Source organism: Lycorma delicatula, chromosome 6 (genome assembly GCF_047948215.1).
Source record: "Lycorma delicatula isolate Av1 chromosome 6, ASM4794821v1, whole genome shotgun sequence".
Taxonomy (NCBI): Eukaryota; Metazoa; Arthropoda; class Insecta; order Hemiptera; family Fulgoridae; genus Lycorma; species Lycorma delicatula.
In genome coordinates, this window is record NC_134460.1 from 80,939,716 (window position 1) to 80,957,548 (window position 17,833).

At 31.7% G+C, this 17,833-nt stretch overlaps 1 protein-coding gene across 4 annotated transcripts in view; it reads left to right on the plus strand.

The window, feature by feature from the left end:
* Positions 1 to 17,833, plus strand: part of LOC142325967 (uncharacterized) — a 434,412-nt gene that overhangs the window by 185,089 nt on the left and 231,490 nt on the right. For all 4 annotated transcript variants that reach the window (XM_075367953.1, XM_075367951.1, XM_075367952.1 and 1 more), the window contains one exon: positions 13,848 to 13,871. The gene's annotated coding sequence lies outside the window, so the exon portion shown is untranslated. The remainder of the gene's footprint in view (positions 1 to 13,847; positions 13,872 to 17,833) is intronic.

Here is a 17,833-nt window from a genome sequence, read left to right on the forward strand (position 1 = left end):
CATTGGTAATTTTTTAATTTCATTATTATTGTTATTAAAATCATAACTTTAGTTTTATTAAGGTTAAGTAATTTAATTATACAACTGATTTTTAATAATTGTAATTGCTTTTTTGAGTTTTAATTATTGTAAGTCTCATCGATTGTATGCTTTTCTAATACTACAGTAATATTTTCGGAAAAACAATAAATTTTCCCGACACGATAACATTCATGTAATTTAGACAAACTATTTATTTATATTAAACAAAGCTCTATCGCAGTTTATCTGGAATTCTACATTGGAGATTCATAAAATATTTACTTTAAAATAAAATATTTGCTATGTACGCGCCCACGGATGATGCTGACAAGGCTACAAAGGAAACATTTGACAGGGAATTGATTACTGCTTTGGATAGGGTTAGTCAAAGGAAAGACATTTTAATACTGAGACCTAAATACAAGATCAGATAGGAAGAGTGAGTTCGCGTTGTTGAACGTTTTTTGGTGAACAAGAAATAAATGACAAAGGATGGCGTCTAAGTGATGTATGTCGAGCTTGGTAGTTAGATATTAGGAATGATATTCACCGATATTTACCAGATACTCTTGGACACCATCTAGGAATATAAGATAAGAGATTGATTACTTAATTCAAGAGCAGAAGTCTCAGTGACAAGCATTAGATGTGGAGTTTGTTGAGGTGCTGAGTGTGAGACGAATCACATGCTATTGAGAAGCAAAATTTTACTTACTTTTAAAAGACAAAGTAAGAGGCTGATGAAGCTGATGGAAGTATATCAGAAATGGGGGGTCTGAGAATAAATTTTGTCAACACCAGATATATGGTTGTGAGGGATGAGTGGGAAATTTAAATGTCAGCGGCAGTATAATTAAAGTTGTTGAAGATTTTAAATGCCTACTTTAAATTCCATTCTGTCTAAGAATGGAAGAAGTAAGGCTGATATACGCAGCAGAGTAGCTCAAGCTCGTTTGGTGGTCTGATGTTTTGCGAAAGGATACAGAGATACGGATTTACAACTCTGTAGTTAAAAGTATAATGCTGTACCAGGCGGAAACGTGGCAGTTGAGGAAGAGAGATGGTGGTGGAGATGGATGTTTTGCGAAGAAGTGCGAAAGTTTCGCGGTTACGACAAACTCAGAATGAAGAAATCAAACAGAGGGTCCAGTGACGAGTACTATTTTGGAGGATGTAGAGGTGAAGAGATTGAGATGGTATGTAGAAAGAAGCCGTACAGGTGGCCTCGAAAATTGTTGGACTGGGTACCTGTGGAAAGACGGAGGCATGAAGGTCCGCTGAGATCTTGGATGGAGGGCCTGATGGAATCAATCGAGGATTGGATATGGGTGCTCGGAATGATCGTGAGGGTTGGAGAATGGGATGCGAAAGACAGCAATTAACATAAAGCTGTAAAAAAAAATCATAAATAAAAAGATTTTCACTCAACTATCAGAGTTCGCATCCTATTATTCAAATATAAATTTCGGAGCATACTATGTAATATTGTATAACTTGATTGAGGTTTCTTTCTGTATCCTCGATATTCCTGTCAGCTTTCTTAAAAAAGTTTTTCTTAAATTTCCATCACGTCGGGCTCAAAAGACAGATTTGAGAATTAAACTTTAAAATATCCTTCTTAAGAGTAGTTTTAAAGTATATCTAGTTTTGGAAACCCAGTCCTTCTATCATCAACCCATCGGGTTAGTAGTGGTGAACGCGTCTTCCCAAATCAGCCGATTTGGAAGTCGAGAGTTGCAGCGTTCAAGTCCTGGTAAAGTCAGCTATTTTTACACGGATCTGAATACTAGATCGTGGATACCGGCGTTCTTTGGTGGTTGGGTTTCAGTTAACCACACATCTCAGAAATGGTCAAACTGAGACTGTACAAGACTACACTTCATTTACGCTCATATATATCATCCTCATTCATCCTCTGCAGTATTATCTGAAAGATAATTACCGGAGGCTAAACAGGAAAAAGAACATTTTTATTTTTCCTGTTTAGCCTTCTATCATCACTTCAGGACTGAGTGAAAAAGGTCCCTTCTTATTGCCATCCTAAGTCTTAGAGGAACGTAGCTGCCCGGCTTCAAGTCGCTAGTTCTTCCGCTTTCGGCACCCGTTTTCAGCCCCTGTATATGTAAATTACATTGAAGTTTTCTGTCAAAAAGATTGTAGTATACTTTTTCTACAAATGATTTTTTCTTTCATAAAATTATGAAAATTTTCGTCTTAACTCTCCGAAAGTACGATAATAAAAAAGTGGTGGTGAGTTTTACACACGCGTAATATATATTTGTGTGTGAGTGTTTATATATATATATATATATATATATATATATATTTGTATCTCGTTTAGGGTTTAGTGGAAAAATTCTGTTCATAACGGTCGGTAGCTTACTACCTAGGGAAACCTGCACCCTGCACATCCTTTTTTACTTCCTTATACGACGTAAAGGAAGTATTGTGATCGTTAAAAATTTCGGTTTCTAGATTTCAACGGAAATATCCATTTTGACTATCCCTGAATCCATTTTGACTAGTTTCGGCGTGACGGCTATACGTACGTACGGGTTGCATAACTCAAAAACGATTAGCCGTAGGTTGTTGAAATTTTGGATTTAGGATTGTTGTAACATCTAGTAGTACGTTTCCCCTTTTGGTTGCAATCGACTGAAAAAAATGTCCAAAAAACCAAAATCCAAAAAGATTTGAATTTTGGACTTTTTCTTAACTAAGCCTTATTGAGAGCTTTTCAACGATACATCATCAGTGGTACTTATTTTCATTGGTTCCAGAGTTATAACCAAAAAAAACTTGAATTAATGAAATATTTGGATCTTATAAGGGGAAGGCAGGTCGGTTCAAATCGGACTTCATCTCCTTTTTTTAACTTTTTTCTTTTTTAAATATATTGAATTAGTAACTTCTGAATATCAAAAAAATTTTACGATGGATAATAATTCAATAATAAAAAAATATATCAGATTTTAATGAAATAAAATTTTATCTACTTTTCATTTTCAAAAAATGTGTAAATGTATTGTAATAGGCGTACAAGGAAGTCGTGTTGTCCACATCAGATTTTTAAGTTTTCAGTTTCTGGGATTTGACCTCTTTTTTTCGTGTTTAGCCTCAGGGAATTACCGTTCAGGTATTCCTTCAGAGAATGAATGAAGATTGTATGTATGAGTGGTGTAGTGTTACATGATATGTATATAGTGTTATACGATATGTATGAGTGTGAAGTGTAGTCTTGTACAGTCTCAAGTCGACCATTCCTGAGATGTGTGGTTAATTTAACCCAACACCCAAAGAACACCGGTACCCACGATGTAGTATTCAAATCCATGTAAAAATAACAGATTTTAGTAGGACTTAAACGCTGGATCTCTCGACTACCAAATCAGCTGATTTGGGAAGACGCGTTCACCACTAGACCAACCCGGAAGGTTTCTACACATTTACCGGTACATTTACATTTAACACGTCAGACAGGGCTTTGGCATCTTTACAGAGTACTGTTGACATCATGTCACTGTGTTGTTATTATGTGATATGTTATTTCAGAAATAAATAAATATATATATATATATATATATATATATATATATATATATATATATTATATTAACGACGTTTTTGCTCTAGTTTACCTTAAAATAAATTTAACGAGTTCTTTATCTAATTTGTATTAAAAATAAATTTAGTGTGTTTTATGGATAGTGTAATGGAATGATAAAATTATTTTTACTGATTAATCGTTTATCAGAAGGGAACTATATTTTGATTAAATTCGATACAACTAAAAATAAAATTTAGTTTAAACTCGGGTCATGGAGTATCACTGAATAATTGTTTTCGGTTTTCTGCCCGGTGAATTATGTGTTGCTTTCATTTTATTATGCGTTAGTACTAATGGTATTAGGTACTTAAGTATTTGCGATAAATAGAAAAATTAATCGATTACGTCTCCGAATTTTAAACTTTTTGAAATTGTCGCTTCAGTATTTTGATTTTAATTTCAGGAATTACTTATTTTTAATTTTAAGTTACAAGCCGATGTATTAAATTTTGTTAGTTAAAAGTAAGACGTAGTGTTGTTTTTTTTTCTTTTTTAAGTTTCTTCTAAACTTTTAAGAGCGATCTATGTTTAAAATTTTTTTAAGTGATATTTTTTTTATTTTATTCGAACAAAAACTATTTTAGTCTATTAATTTTATTTATTTGTCTTAAAAGACGTTTTTAGAAAACAGATAGATGTGTATTTAATGTTACAAAAAAATAACAGAATAAGTTTGTTCACAAGAAACGTTACTTAATAAATATATCTGTTGAAATGCTAAAAGAACTGAAATACTTAGACGATTTATTAAGATTGCAGTGGGCCGCCCACCTTGTAAAAAAAAAGTAGAAGATTTTATTATTACTGCTAGTATTATTATTGTAGAGACAGGATGTCGTGGCATGATTCCAATTTATTGACAAGTTAATCATAATGTTTCGTCAGATTTTCTCAAAATTTTGTTATGCTATTACAATTATATTTAATTAAAAAGTTTAATATTTATTATATACTTTTTGTTCATTAAAATAATAAAGTAATAAAGTTGTTATTAAATTCGGTTATTCATTCATAAGTTATGCTGTGTTTTCTTTTATCATAATTAATACAGTAACCCTAAATATTGTTATTAAAATTTATGTGTATATTTATTTTGGCACATTTACAACATTATTCAGTACTTTTAAAATTTCTTTTCTTTACAACATTATGTTAGTGTTTACGTGATGAAAAGAATGAGAAGAAATAATGGGTGGAATGAATAATAATAAATAGGCCTGTGAATTTTGTTTTAGGCCGGATAAAACTAGTTAATAGTACGCGCTGTTTGAAAAGTGTTTATATATATATAATTTATTTATTTTTATATTTTAATTGGAACTTTTGCTAGTATTTTTTTTTTTTTTTTTTTTTGACAAGACGACCAATTCTTAAGAAGTTAAAGAATAAAATTTTCTCTATTTCAGAACTATTTATTTATTTAATTTCGTACGATTGAACGGATTTGTTTAGTCTTACAAAAGTTATATATGGAAAGAATTTAATTACACATTGTTTTCGTGATATTGATGCTGATTGGATTTTTGGGGAAAAATCAGATTAAATTGTTATGCTGAAAAAAATCAGTGTATTTGACAATTTTTTATCGCAGATTAAAATATACTATGTTTCGCGAACTTTTAAATCCGATGATTCTAGATTTAAACTAGTTGCGGCTCCTCCGTTTTGCAAGGAACCTTATATTTAAACATTCAAACAACACGCACCGATTTATGAATACATTTTTAGATAAAATTATATAATTAATGGAATAAATAAATTTTAGTACTTCATTGTCGACCCGTACTATTGATATTTATCAGCGGTATCCAACCTGGGGTTCATGGGTCGTTATGGGTCTGCTAGAGCATCAACATTTCTAAAAATGAAAAATAATATTAATAAAAAAGTAATTAGTTTCTTTTCGAATTAAGATTATTAAACTTCAATTTATCATGTTTTCAGTTTGTAAGAATATTTTTAGTTTTTAACTACAATTTCCAGCCTCAGACTTTACAAGAGATGTTTGTACCGTTACTTAAGGTAGAGCTGCACAACCCATTCTATCCTACTAGCCATCTTTCGTCGGCAGAACACCCCACCTCTTATTATTTTAACTACAGGGCGTTTCATAATGTTCTTCGGAGTTTCGAAAATTTATTAACAAAAAACTATTTCACTCATAAGAATAAAACAAGTAAGTACTGTACGAAAGAGTACTTCAAATAGTTTTTTCCACTTATACTATGCAGTTAGTAAACCATTTGCTCGCTAGGCATCGACAGTAGAGAAAATGGCTGCCACGGGGAGGGAGAAATCGCTTTGTGTGTTAGAATTTCACTTGTCAAAGTCAGTAATTTCTGTGCAACGTGCGTTTCGGTTGAAATTTCATAAGGAGCCACCAAGTGAAAATTCAATTCGTTATGGTATAAACAATTCAGTGAAACTGGTTGCTTGTGCAAGCGAAAATCAAGTGGTCGTCCATCAACCTCAGAAGTCAATGTCGAACGTGTGCGTGCAAGTTTCATTCGCAGCCCGTCACAATCGACTGCGGCTGCAGGCAGAGAATTAGGAATTCCGAAAACAACAGTGTTGAGAGTTGACCGTAAACGTTTATTATACAAGCCGTACCATCTTCAATTAATCCAGCGTCTTTCTGATGGAGATAAAACACGTAGGCTCGATTTTTTATTAGCTGAAGGTTTTCTAAACAAGATAATTTTCAGCGATGAAGCTACTTTCCATATTAGCGGCAAAGTAAACCGTCATAACGTGCGAATTTGGGGAACTGAAATCCCACACGATTATTTGGAACACATTCGGGATTCTCCGAAAGTAAACGTTTTTTGTACGATCTCTCGTGAGGCAGTGTATGGGTCGTTCTTTTTTATGGAAACGACAGTAACCGGCATGATATACCTGGATATGTTACAATTATGTCTTATGCCTCAGCTACTCAACGACTTCATTTTCCAGCAAGATGGTTGTCCTGCCCATTTTCATAACGAGGTTCGACAGTACCTTAAAACAACATTACGTCGGCGCTGGATAGGACGTGCGTCTGAAGAAGACCAACACATTCATTATGCTGTGGCCATTAAGATCACCAGACCTCGCGCCATGTGATTTCTTTCTCTGGGGTTACGTGAAAGATAGGGTGTTTATCCCACCAATGCCGCACGATATCGCTGAGCTAAAGCATCGCATAATCAATGCAATCAACTCCATCGAAAATGACATGTTAGAACGAGTTTGGCAAAAGCTAGACTTTCGTGTTGATGTGTGCTCCTCTGGTGACACGGCATTTATAGATTTTAACAAAAACTATTTGAGTCCCTGCATCACCTCGTACAACTTTCATTTAGGTAAGTGAAATACTTTTTTTGTACTGAATTTTTGTAACTCCTAAGAACATTATGAAACGCCCTGTATTTTGGCAGGAGTTGTTTGTACTTTGAAGCCACTTGTCAGTATTTCAGACGTTATCTTTGAAGTGCGGTTGGTTCGGACTTGTGTTAATCGTTCCTTTGGAAGTTCAATCATGGTACTTTTGATTTAAAGTTAATTTTCCTTTGAACAGTACGGGTCGCTGGTTGAAATCAGGTTCTCTAAAGCATCCAAACAGTGAAGATACCAATTCATATAGCGTTTCAAATTCACAAATACAGTTTAAGAAATGTCGAAAGTATTTGGATAGAATTCGGATTCGTAGTGTTAAGTAAGAGAGTAAGATTTGATCTATATGAAAGTAATCAGGCCGATCAGGATTTTTATTCACGTTATCCAAATATCCGGGAAAATATTGGGAAATAGAACTGCAAAAATATTTTGGAACGATCAGGGATTACGCCGATCGGGTAATTCTAAGTGATGTGTTCTTGAACTTTTTTTGCAAGGCTCAAGTAAATCCGTAACGTGAAATGTATCCACATTCGCCGCTCTTCATTGAAAGCTTGTTATAGTACTATTCATTGAGGATAGATACATAAAAACAGAAGAAATACTAACGTCAGGACAAAAATGTAAGACGATAGTCTCTTTTATTATAGTTATCTGTAGCTCGTGAACAGTTTTGAAGGCGTTTCAAGAAACACGTTCAAAAATTAGTCGTATATGAACCGTCTTCTCTAGGGGAGTGGAGGACGACCCATCGAAACTTGTTACGACCCCAGTATCTGCTATACTATCCCGGACTTTATATATCCAATTTTGATGCATTACCGCTGAGTACAAGTTCTGCCAATTCGTGATTTCCACTTAGCAGCCATCATATTTACGATAAAATCCTTTCTGTGTTTTGGTTTTTTTTATTCTCGATTGCTTTTTTAATATGAACTTTATTTTTTCACGAGACTAACGAATTTCATAGGAAGTATGCATGTTGTTTTTAATGTAAAGAAGGCCGGTTTAAATTTTTTCAAAACTTTTTTCATATAATTGTAATATTTTTCCTTTTATTCAGTAATATTTTTATATATCGCTTTGAATACAAAAGTTATCTTTTATTAATATAAACCGGTTTTAAAAATAAAAACAGATCGTTTCGGTTGTCCATTGTCGTTGCATTTTTACTTTTTTTTTTCAGTAGCCACAGCGGTTTTTTTGGTAGTCACTGCGCCAAAGGAATCTCTTGTAATGAATGACAAGTGGTCCATCTATTTACCTCACGGTTAATAGATGATTGGCGCGAGATACAAATAACTGAGCCAACAGAAAGTGTACTATTATGTACAGCCGATGTACGTTTAAACATTGTGTATACTTGTTCATACAATGTGTGTGTGTTTATGTTTGTAATGGTATGGTATGTATTTTGTTAGTAGTCACGTTATTTTCTTCCTTACTTGCCTGCCAGACAGGCGAGTTCCAATGCGATACTTAGTTCATAAATAGATACTTAGGTCGACCTATATGATGACTTTTTTGTGAATTTAATGAACAATTTTTTTCTTTCATACTAAAAATTTACAAAACAATTACATTACTTACATACTTGCGATTATTAATTTTTATCTGTTGTGTGTTTGTTATAATAAAGGGAATCTTAATCAAAATTATAAAAAAATTTACCTACGAAAATTAAAAAGTTTTCGGATAAAAAAATTCAAACGATTTGAGCACCTCGCTATTCAGGTTGGAAATATAAAATAATCGCTCCCGTAAAAGTATTCAAACTTGTACGATACGACAGTCAAAAATGTTTTAATTTTCGAATATTTGTTCGTTTTTAGAGTAAATATTTCTAATTACAATAACATTTAATATAAGTGTATCGATTTTATCGCATGTTGTTACCCGATTTTCTTTATAAAAGCCAGGTTTTATAGTTGGTATGTAATAAAAAATATTTTAATCACATCTATTGTTTTTAGACGAAGTAAAATTTCATCAAAAAGTTTTTTATTGTTTGGACGCAGAATTATAGCCACAAATCACGATCCTTTTTGTCGTTGGTCCGATTTTGGTCCGATTGAAGTTTGATTTATTTTTTCCTATTCATCATTGATATGCGAACAGTAAAAGATCGGATACTTTCTGTAGATCGGTAGAAGGATAACAAGGCTGGTCACCTTCGTCTCCATATTAGGAACCCTTAATATAGATATGAAGCCGTTTTTGTGATGGTTGATGCTATTTATTCCGAATAAAAAGGTTACGGTATTAAGGACGACTTTACATACTGCTGATGTCTTTTAAATCAGATCTTGTCACTAAATGAATGGCAAGAGAACAGGCAGGAGGTAAAAGATCTTTACCAGAGTTGGTTGTTTTCTCCTTCTGATTTCTCGATGTTTTGAACAAAACCCTTCCGGTTTTTTCGGTAGCATGCTGTAAATATCACTTAAAAGGATTTGTTTCGTTCTGAAGAAATGATAATTCGCATTTAAATTATTTGTGATGTTAAAGACGGGTTAGTAACCAATAGTACTTGGAATCAGCCACAGGACTTGATTTTGAACAACTTCCTATTCGAATATTTTACTTTAAAAAAATACGTCATATCCGTATGTATCTAGAATTCAACACAACACATAGAAGCTACTCAATTTTTATGTGTTTTTTTTTTTTAATGTTATTTGTTAACGTCATTATTATGTTGCACCGATATTCCATGATATTTTGGATTCTTACGTCGAAAAAATTATTTATTCACGCCGAAGACCTCTGCAGGGAGTTCTATTAGTCGAAAAGAAGACTTAAAAATTTTTTCTCCGCTGATCGCATTATATTTTCATTAAACGAGTTCTTCGAAATATTTAGGGTTTCATTCACTTTTGTTGAAATACGGTCAGGTTTCCTTTACGATAAGGAATTCATACAAGATCATCGCTTACATTTAAAAAAATCTGCTATCAGTTTTTTCTTTTTTTTATCATTATATTTCAGTCTTTTATCATTATATTAATAAAAGCAGGACCGACAATTTCGAGTTGTTTTAGAATTTAACAATTTTGTTTTTATATGAGCATTTTTCTAATAGCGTCGTAGCCACAAAGTTTATATAACATTTTCGTTTCACTCGGAGGAGTATGCACATATTAAGTCGACAGACTGCCGAAGTTCTCTTTATTTTATTTATGACACCTTTAACTCGACTTAAACGCAGCTATTGTTTACAAAAACTTTATTTGTTGTGGACATATATTTCAAGGCTGAAGATATTTTTGCTTTAAGATCGATATTATGTTAGATTTCTTCGATGAAAGTAGAATTATATCATTCCTTATATTGTTAAAGAATAAAAACAATTTCTCGTGAACAACTAATCAGATTCTTAAGGAGTTCCACCAGAATAGTATAGCATCCAGAAAATTTGTTTTAGTATGTAATAAATTTAAGATCCGCTCCAGTTGATGATTACTAAAATTACCTTTGAAAATTTTTATGTTTTAGTTCTGTCACATTTTCCTAATATTAAAAAGTAGTCCTAAAATACTTGAAGTATTTTAGTCTTTCTTTTAATCTTCTTAATGGAGTCAGTGTGGTGAAAAACTAGCAACCTATCGCTAGATTCTTTTCCTCGTATACCTTCTGCCTGTCGTCGATTATCTAGAGGAGATTTTAAACTATTTTTGATTATGATTACGTAGTAGAAATTTTATGAAATAATCTTTTCCTCACCCCGATATTAATTCCCTTTTTTGTTGCTGATTTACCAGTGTACAATGTCATTGAGTAAGCTAAAAAAAAAAAAAAAAAAAAAAAAAAAAAAAAAAAAAAAGTGTACGGAAATGTAAATCCCAGTTATACGGAACACAACGTCTTGGTTGAGTGATTACAGTAAAACTCATTTTTCGATTTTTTCTATGATTATTTCAACTCAAAATCGATATTGAGTTCATACAATATGAGTACTTAAAGAAAAATAATAATGGAAGTCATCCTATCCTGATTTATTTTGAGAGAAGAAGTGCGGTATAGAACATGAATTTCAAGCCGCCAGTATTAATTCACTGTTGAAATATCAGCAGCGTAGCTTTTGGTACAGTTATACAGTTATCAAAAAAAAATCGACTCGACGTATGTGTTAAATTACAGTTGTTTTAATTTATACTTAAAAGTAGATTTTTTTTTCATCTCATGTATGTTAATACAATTTTTCATTGCAGAAAAGAGAAGTTCAAAGATTCCTTTTCAAATTTGAAATAGTGGTTTTCTACGAATTAAATTTTTTATTGCATACTCATTAAAACCTTTCCGTTGTAATCATGTAAAAGAACCAGAGAAATTTATTTTAGGTTTTTCGACGGATATCGGTTGAAAATATTTAACAAATCACTGGTATCGGAGTGACCGATACCTTACTTTATAGGTGCATTATATTTTACATATATTTATACATATTATAGGTGCTTATATATATATATAATTATGTTACCTGTATAATAGTTGAAAATTTCATTGACATTGATTTTGCACCCACCGCTGAGTTCCTCTTTCATTAGACAAATTTATGTATTAATATAAATCATTGAGCTACGCCTTCTGTAAATTAGTTATGCCATTTGCAAATTATGCTTGTTTGCCGCTGTGTATAACCTAAGCCTGAATTTCTTGATTTTAAATACTGCGCGATAAAGATTTTCCAGCAGATTATCATTTGATAATTTTCAGATTTTGAGATAAACGTCTTCGATAAAAAAATCTTCGTTCGTGATTTATTTAAAAATAATTACGTTTAATAATAATAATATCTATTTATTTATTATATTTAGGTTTAAAGGTTATGTGCCGGTAAAAAGCTACAAATTTGATACTATCTAAACGTCAACCTAAGCTCGATATTATGCCAGATTTCTCTGATGAAAGTAGAATTCCATCATTTCTAAATTGTTAAAGGATAAAAGCAAGTCTTTCGGACAATTAATCAAAGATTCTTTAGGAATTCCGCCATAGTATTACCGCAGCCAGAAATTCTCTAGGCGTATTAAGCCTTGAAGTTTGAATCCAGTTGCTTTTTTTTACATGCACAAACGACTAGGCTGCTTAGAATATCTTATTTTAATTTCATACGAAATTAAAGCAGTTAAACTGACAGTTGAGATTTGTATTCATTTGTCTGTCCGGGTTTATATATATATATATATATATATCATTTTTCGAAACTGCATCTTATTATACTAAAAAAAAATCATTTTAATTTTTGGGGGGAAATGTATTTTATACATAAAATAAAATAATAACTAGGGTCGTCCCTGTGAGCGCATCATGCAAAAACAACTTTGATAAATCTTAATAAAACTTTACAGATCTCCTATTAGAATTACGATATTACTAAAGTTTTTAAGGTATCAAAGATATTCATTAAAGAAAAAAAGATTAATACTTTTATTACATCACATTATATTTCTGTTACCTTGGTAAAAGAAAAAGATTTCTCAATTCAGTTCTATTTACTAATCATTTAATTAGTTAATAATTTAGAATATTAAATAACTTGACCCAATCTGTGAATTATTTCACAGATTGATTTATTTTGTGTATTATTATTTTTGTAATTAACTTAAATTAGTATATTTAGCGAACTTTTATGGGGTTTGATTGTTTATTTTGGCTCTCGATGTTGGATTTTAAAAAGTTAAAAAAATATGGCTTCAAGAAAGAGAAGTAACCTTACTTATTATTCAAAATCTTCTAAAAGAATTAAAGTATCTCGGTCCTCTGAAACAGCTGAAGTGCTGTGATTCTCGGTTAGTTGCTGACCGAGAACGCTAAGTCCGCACTCGAGCTTTAAATTTACTGCAACCCGCGTTGCAAATTTATTGCAACGCGGGTTGCGGTTAAATTTCTCACGAGTTCATTCTAATGTTATTGTTAAGCTTCCATGGTCACATAAGAATAGAAGTGGCATTAGCTATAATGTACAGATTAAGCCTATCATGGAGATATCAGAACTTTTACGTCAAGAACGAGGGAAATGTTGCAGGAAAGAGAGCTTTTCAAGCCGGTCAAGCTTTTGTAGGAATATTTTCGAGAAAGTTAGTCTCTAGTTTTTCATAAAAATCCCATTACCTAGAATCTAGGTCAGTATCTAGAAAATTGAAAACCTATGGTAGCATGTCGCTAGAATTTCCCTTCTTGTACGATCTGTGCTTTTCAAAATGTTACTTTGTGTGATCTAATCGGTACGATTCCATTTTGACTCCATTTTTTAATGCCTTAGACTGAACGATTTCGGTTTTATGAAAGTATGTATGAAGATAGGATGTTAGTTAGTGTTGTGAAACGACCAGTAAATTTTGAACACGTTTTATTAGATTTGCGATTTTTTTTTACCATATCTGACGTCCGTTTTTGAAGAGGTACGAATAAAACTAACATTTATTGTCCAAGTATGAAGAATGTTGTAAATAGCATACGAGTATATTACTTCATCCAATGCCTACGTCGGATATTAACGTATGCTTGCCGATTTTTTCCATTTACTTTAAATTTAACTATTCACAATTTATGATTTTTGAAGTAATTAGGACTATCGACATTTTATTAATTTATTTCGTCTTTAAAGGAAATATTTACTGCCCGATTAGTTATATTCACTGGAAGATAATAAAAATATATTTTTATTTATTTCGCATTATTTACAAAGAAAGTCGATTGGATTTTTTCTATAGATTCTTTTCTAATTTATATTTTTTAAATTAATATTTATTATTAGGCTATTTTGAATCATTATACAAAGTTTATGTGTTTGTGTTTTAATTATTACAAAGTTTTAATGATTTCATTTTTATTACAGATTACGTTATTGCAGCCAATTGAGGTAAGAACTTCATGGTTTTTTTCATTTTCTTTATTTATGAACGGGTTAAAACTAATTAATTAAATTGTAAATGAACTAATTATTTAAACATTTCAACAAGTCTTAAATAAATTTTTATTGTGAAATTGTTTACAAAGGTTTTCTGCATGTCCGGAGTTAATGATGAAAACGATGAATTTTTATTAAAATAATTTCTTTTATTGTTTCTGAAGTTTAAAATTACTTGTAAAAAGTACAAAAATCTGATGTGGACACCACATGACTTCCTTGTTCACTTATTAAATTACACATACACATTAGTTTAAAATGTAAAGTACATAAAATTTTATTTCATTAACTCTTTTTTTATTTTTATTTTTTATTGTTATTATTGAATTATTATTTATTGTAAAACGTTTTAACAGTCAGAGGTTAATGATTATTAATGAATCAATATATTTAAATTAAAAAAAAGTCAAAAAGAAGGACATGAAGTCTGATTCGAACCGATGTGCCTTCCCCTTGTAAGACTCAAACATTTCATTAATTAAAATTTTATTTGGCTATAACTCTGGAACCAATGAAAATTAGTACCACTTAAGATATATCGTTGAAAGGCTCCCAATGAGAGCTTATTATCGCAGTTAAGAAAAAGTCAAAAATCCAAATTTTTGGATTTGGAGTTTTTTGGACACTTTTGGTTCAGTCGATTGCGATCAAAAGGGCAGATGCACAATTAGATGTTACAACAGTCCTAAATCCAAAATTTCAACATCCTACGGCTAATCGTTTTTGAGTAATGCGAGATACATACGTACGTACAGACGTCACGCCGAAACTAATCAAAATAAATTCAGGGATGGTCAAAATGAATATTCCCGTTGAAATCTGAGAACCGACATTTTTCGCGATTACAATACTTTCTTTACTTCGTACAAGGAAGTAAAAAGGGATTTATTTATTAAATGTGTTAGTTTTGCATGCTGATTAGGATTTATTGAAATGTTTAATGTGTATAATTATGTACACATTATTATAGAATGTTTATCATTTAGAGAAGCGTATGTATAACTGTTAAAAACTATTGTCTTCGATTTCTCTTAGTTTACCGTTCGCTATGATTTTGTGAACTGTGTATGAAACATTGGTACGTTTGTGTAGCGATCGCTAACAAATAGTATTTAGTAACGTATTGATCGATGCTGAAACGGAGAAAAAGCGCTTGTATTTTAGGACGGAATCGGAGGTATACCCGATAAATGCTAATAGGCTTAACGGGAGCTACCAAACGGCTAATGATGCCCCGGGATTGCTCCGTAAACCCCCGCCCCAATCATATAAACCGAAAACTCCACCTAGTCTATGAGATCTGGCATCTTCGGAGCCGAGAAGTCAGATCTACATTCGTAGTATCGAGAACGAGAAGAAGGAAACCCAGGGTAAGGAAATCGAACGGATAGAAAAGAGAAAGGACGATCTAACCCGGTAGGAATTTAATAAGAGATGTACATCTCGGTCTTCTCGAGGAAAGCATAAGTTATATATGTAGTTGAATATCCATTTATCTGAGAATCCCTCGGGAGATCGGGACATTCTTACCCTAAGCAACACTAATGCACGATTTCGAGTTGACCGGGTTACATTATAAATTTATGTTTGTGTATATATATATATATATATATATATATATTGTGACAAATTTTTCATTTCTTTTACTGATTAAAAAGCTAACAGAAAACAGGTAGAGGGTTCCTAAAGGAAAGACTTGGCTAATCTTCGTTATTGTGGCATGTGAGCATATCCTGCTGGACTATGTTTAGCATTGGATTTTGGGAACATAACGAAAACCGGAAGTATTTATATTAAACTACTACAGTAATAATTTTTCGTTTATAAAACAAAATTTTTTATATTTTTTATTTGATACTGCTAACACGTAACAAATCACTGTAACCCCTTTATTGTCGGGATGTATTTTTATGTACCGTATACGTTTATATATTGTATTTTTATGACAAGTTAGACGATTTTTAATTTATTGGTTATGCTCGTATAATTAAACATACTAATATAAAAGAATGAAAAAATTCTTTATTTTATGTATTAAAAAAGGCAGTTTTGTAAATTCTTATCTATATTAAAAATTTCGTACGTGTAACTCATTATAGATTGTTTACTAATGTTGTGAATTCCATTAATATGACAGAATAGTCGAAAGCTATTTTAAAAATTATTAATTTAAAAACAAATTAAGTCTATGGGAAAAAAGCGTGTTAGAATTACTACGACGAATTTGTTTTATATTTGAAGTAAACAATTAGTTATAAACTTAAAAGTCAGTTATATTCTGTTTTTAAAGTGAGTGAGATTTACGCAATATCTTACAGGAATTAGGTTTATTATGTTTAAAAAAAGAATTTTATTCGTTAGAGCTATCGTGCGTATTTTTTTTTTAATTCAGTAACCGTCTGTTACGTGTGAACCTTTCATTCAAGACAAAAACGTTAGTACATAATACTAAAATGTTTACAATTTTTACTTTTAAATTTAGTGTACTATACCTAATATTAGTTGTGTATATTTATAAACAACTAATTTTTTTTTTACGTATTGTGATCGCGAAAAATATCGGTTTTCAGATTCAACGGAAATATCCGTGTTAACCATCCCTGAATCCATTTTGACTAGTTTCGGCGTGACGTCTGTATGTACGTACGTATGTAACTCGCATAACTTCAGCCGATAAGCATTTTTAGGCGTTTTGCAAGTAATTTAATAAAAGATTCAAAAAATTATTTTTCTTTCACAAATCATAAATTGTTATATATCTTCTTTTCCCCCTCCCCACCGTTAAATAATGAATAATAATATAATACAATAGTTGTACTTAAAAGTTGTTTTTTTGAAAAAGTCTTTGTGAAATATAACAAAAATAAAAAAGTAAAATTTTCACTTTCAAAATTTTCGGTCCCATAAACCAAACAAACACTACTATAACTAAACTTCTATTATATACATAACGTTCATAATGTTGTGGTGATCAAGAAAATTTACGCTATTTGCTACCTTACATTACTATGATATAGTGTAAGTTATTCATACACTATATACATTTCGGTGCTCTAAGGAACCCTAATTGAATTCATCTCCGTATCTTCATGGCGATTTCTTTTTAAGCCTGTCTTATTGGGCCTCCAAAAGTGTTCCAACTTATAGAAGCACTGTGGATGAACACTACAGTTACAACTTTGGCACCAGAAATGACAACGGCATTTTTTGTGAGGGTGGAACAGAACAGGTATAACCGTAATTTGATTACGCAAGCGTACCAGTTGATGTCCTACATTTTATGATGGTCCATGTTAATTTTGAATATCACAAAGAGTTCCTTCATCAACTAGGCTCTCAACAATGCTGACTAAAAATTCCTCACAACAAGGGGTTTATCAGTATTCAAATTATATAAGATATAAGCATTGAACAAAGCCGTGTCCACCAAGCTGTAAAAGATTTTCTTTTTGCTCGATCACATGTTAGGCGGTACACTGGCTTATCCTTGTTATCCACCCAACCCATATTCAAATTTTATTTATGAATGACAACTGGTTTATAATTTTGTTTGCCACTTCTGCTTTGAATAATATTGTCTTCGGCATGGCTGCCAGTTCAGTTGTGATAAGGAACACAGGTTTTCGTATATGCTTTTTCCGATGACTAACTAGAAGTACAGTATTCCTTTTTTTTCTGAAATATACAGAGGTCTGAGGGTCAAGTTTTGTACTTAGTACTGACTTCGATAGATCTTGGATCTTTTACTTACTGTCCCAGTAAGAAATGTTTTGCTATATGACCGTCTTTGAGCTAAAGATTTTTGGTATAAAAATTGTCTGAAAACATGATAGCCTTTGTTCAACAGATTTGACGTACTCATCAAGTGTAACACTTTTTCAGTGAAAGGGTCATTAGAATCGGCTAAAAATTGT